General features: G+C 40.2%; 1 pseudogene; it reads left to right on the top strand.

Moving 5' to 3' along the window:
* Positions 1–3,583: 3,583 nt before the first annotated feature.
* Positions 3,584–3,701, top strand: LOC126417436 (5S ribosomal RNA; annotated as a pseudogene).
* Positions 3,702–4,417: the final 716 nt, after the last annotated feature.

The following is a 4,417-nucleotide window of genomic DNA, read 5'->3' as shown; positions in this document are numbered from 1 at the left end:
TGATGTATCTGACCCCAGAAATGTGTCAATAAAGTTTCCCCTTCCTGGGACAATGAATTCACGGTGCTCTTATTTCAATTTCCAGGAGTGTATATATATATATATATATATATATATATATATATATATATATATATATATATCAAGATAAATAAATAAATATATATATCTCAAGATAAATAAATATATATATATATATATATATATATATATATCAAGATAAATATATATATAAGTTAGATTACAATAAATAGCAAAATTTATATAAAATAGAAAACAGGCAGTTTAGTAAGGGATTAAATGAAAACGTAGTAAAGTGATTCTTAAATGAGTATCTACACAGTGTTCCAGAATTGCTGCGACAAACCTAAAGGGGTTTCATGGAATGTGTTGAGCAACAAATCGAGATTTGGAACTCGTGTTCGGAAACATCATCCACCGTCGATACAGAGAATGGACGTAATAGACGCCTGCAATAAGGCGACGCCCACTGCAGCAATTTGTATAGTGTCTGACCATAGGCGGAACGTCTCGCCATGTTGTCCGTTTTGCAGCTTTCGGGACTGATAGCCACGACCGCCATTGGAGAAGATGGAGCAAGCTGCCTTGTGTCCCACCTATGCGACACTCTCTTGCCCTGGTGGATGGCTGTTTCGGTCACGGGTTCCCATCTGCAGTATATTTTTCTCCTTGAAGACTTAAAAATCTCCAGCGTTCTTCGACATACATAGCAAAAGTAAGCTGCAGTTGAAAATGCATGTCCGAAACCGTCATCCACTGATGCAACACAGCACCGCATTCACGTGAGGCAAGACCTGTCCGCATTGCAGCTAGCTCCTTCTTCTCTTATCTGGCGATCTTAGCAATCAGTCGCTACTACTGAATAACAAACAACATAGAGAAGCTTTCCGCCTATGGTCCGTCACGTTTCAATGTCACATTTACTGCCGATGGGGTGGCCTAGTGGCAGGCACCAACGCCTATAACTTCGACTCTCTGTAGCATTGTTGGATAATGTTTCCGGACACGAGTTTCTAACCTGGATTTCTCTCTCAATACTCCCTCTACAACCCCATGAAGTTTGCCGTGACATTTATGAAGCAGACTGTATATTAAATTTGGTTGAAATTGGTCCAGGTTTTCCTGAGTTTTTCTTTGATACTACCCCTTTTCACCTTAGTCCTTAGCTGTATGGTTGCTAGGGAAGTATTACTGCCGCAATCATTTGTTACAATGTTACAATGATTGGCCCAGTTTGGCATTCCATTACTACACCTATAAATTAAACGAGTTGTCGGAGATTCTATCTACGAAAAATAATTTACGCACATTGCGCCTCTAGTGGCTGTATCACAATCTGCTAAGCACAGTCCTCGTGCATGAACTCTAATGGGACAGGAAGTGTTCAGTATTAGGCTGCCTAGTTACCCCTTTCATAGCCTCACACCACCTAGCCAGGTATCGATGTGGCTAGCACGCAGACCTGCAATTTTGGAAGGCGAAAGTTCACATCTGCATCGGATCATCCTGGTTTAGGTTTTCTGTGATTTCCCCAAATCGCTCCAGACAAATACGGTGGCTATTTCTTTGAAAAGACATGAATCATTTCCTTTCCCATCCCTGAAATAATTTGAGCTTGTGCTCGATCTCTAATAACCTCGCTGACGATGAGACGTTAAACTTCCCTCTTCCACCAGAGTCACCCGTCCCCTATCACAGGTGGTCGGACCTAAGGCCACACTACTACAATGTCATCCAGCTCTGGGCTATGTTTAAAATTTCCAGTCTCTAGCTTATCAAGAAGTTAGCTTAAATTTCATTGGCCGAACGCAAAAAAGTGTTAATATGACAGTCGATAAGTAAAATACATCGAAACTGTAGTAACAATTTGTGAAATGGAAAACTGTCTTTGTAGCCAGCTCCATCCCTGTAACCAATAAGAGTTGGAAACATATTACATGGGATGATTTATTCGAACTACATTATACAGCTTCCTCCAAAAATATTTACTACCACTCCTGAAACAGCCAGTACACAACAATCTGAAGTGCCACTACAAAGCTACATGCGACCGTCGGTTACTCCCACATGTGACCAGCCTTTAGAGATGTCTGGGACAACAAACACTGGGCAGTCACACTACAACATAATACATTTAGTGGCCCGACGTTTGGGTAGGGAATGGCTGTAAGCTGTTGCATTTTGCCCTATATAAACCCAGTAATAATAATCCAGTCTACTGAATAGTCTACGAACAATTTCGAAGCATAATTAAGGAACATCAAATAAAAAAATGGGAATGGCTGCGTGGATAATGATGTATCCTAACAAAGGTTGGGACTCGACTCCAGTTTTATTAGAGTCAACAGACACGTTCCCTCTATTGGCGGTTGTACTGAAACTAAAATTCCAATAAATTAACATTATTTTATCATGACAGTGCAAGCAAACAGTAAGTCCCAATACATGTAATGTTTTACACGAGCAGCGACATGGTCCAGTACTCTAAATTCGCTAATATCGGTTAATTTCCCAGATTTATCTAGTTAACGCGGTCTATTAAGTCACACATAAAGACCTACAGAATTACTCACGTTAACTCACAACGAATAACACTGTTGTCTACAACTGCAATTTTCCTTCACTAAAAGTGGGTAAGTACAAACTGTCTATAGTGTTACCAGAATGGAACGGTCGCCAGCCCCATTAGGCACATTATTTTGAAATATTAATTTCAAGAAAATTGAATATTAGTTGATGTAGTGACTTTCATTAAGACTCTCTTTGAATAGCACACTGGATATACACGAATACAGGGTAATCTAAGGTGTGGGTGGAAGTAGTTGCCATTAATGCCCAAACCAGTAATCATAGAAAGCAGCGGCTCTTACCTACACAGTTCCTACCCCAGCCGAGGACACCAACGAAAGACCTTTAACTCTTGTAGCTCTCTTCCCTCTCAACTTGGTCGTGTGAGCACAAGTCACGGTAGCTCTTATATTTTGTACCACTATTCGAGAATACTTTTAGCTCTTTAGAATATTATTGGTATCAAGCAAGTAAGACACAATTTTATATTATATTTGTTTGTTTCAATTTTACACAGATTAATTTTCGATACAGCTGAAGCCCCGACTTCTTGATTATTAGGTGTCGGAAGTACAGGGAACTAAACATGTTTAAAATTTACTCCTAAATCGCCTAACCTACTTCTGTAGTCAAAAGATACACTACAGTCCTGGGATTTCTTACTAATACATGGTAAACGACAATGATATAAACTATTTGTTCAAAGGCAAATTTGTTGTGTAATTCTAACAGACTTCCAGTTTCGGCACACAGTCATTGCCGTGTGATGTTTTTGTTAGCGAAAAGTGTGTAGTCATGAATATTTCGTATCATAAACGACAAACCTACGTATAAACTTCAATAACACTAGCTCCGTTATACGTCGTTCGTCTCTAACCACCCAACATTTGGTCCTGTCACGGGAAAAGCCACGCATAACACTTGCCTGCCCAGACAAAAGCTAATGGTACCCTCTGGGAGGTTTTTGAGTTTTTACCATGCATGTGTCTAATGGGGCAACGGTCTTGCCATAGTGGATACACCGGTTCCCGTGAGATCACCGAAGTTAAGCGCTGTCGGGCGTGGTCGGCACTTGGATGGATGACCATCCAGGTCGCCATGCGCTGTTGCCATTTTTCGGGGTGCACTAAACCTCGTGATGCCAATTGAGGAGCTACTCGACCGAACAGTGGTGACTTCGGTCAAGAATACCATCATAACGACTGGGAGAGCAGTGTGCCGACCCCACGCCCCTCCTATCCACATCCTGCTCTCAGTGTGACACGGCGGTCGGATGGTCTCGGTAGGCCACTCGCGACCTGACGACGGAGTGCTTTATGTGTCTAATGGATGAAGGTATTGCACAGAAATTTTCAATATATTTTAATTAATTGAAGAACTAAACAATCTCTTACTATAGGGACAATGAAAGTAGTAAAGTTCATACATTAATGAAAAATGGAACGGTCGCCAGCCCCATTAGGCACATTATTTTGAAATATTAATTTCAAGAAAATTGAATATTAGTTGATGTAGTGACTGTCATTAAGACTCTCTTTGAATAGCACACTGGATATACACGAATACAGGTTACTCTAAGGTGTGGGTAGAAGTAATTGCCATTAATGCCCAAACAAGTAATCGTAGAAAGCAAAATTGTACCTCACGCATAATAATAATAATAACAGCTACAATCACGATCATTACGTAACTAAGTACTGAGATGTTTCTGCAGGAAGCACTAAACTAAAGTTGGACATGGAAGGATTTCTTGCCTAACTGACATATAAATACTACAAATTAAAGTAAATTATACCACAATTACACAGTTTATACTCCCATTTACTGA

This window comes from Schistocerca serialis, chromosome 8 (genome assembly GCF_023864345.2).
Source record: "Schistocerca serialis cubense isolate TAMUIC-IGC-003099 chromosome 8, iqSchSeri2.2, whole genome shotgun sequence".
Taxonomy (NCBI): domain Eukaryota; kingdom Metazoa; phylum Arthropoda; class Insecta; order Orthoptera; family Acrididae; genus Schistocerca; species Schistocerca serialis.
Note: the sequence above shows the minus strand (reverse complement) of the source record. Positions and strands in the feature narration are given on the sequence as shown.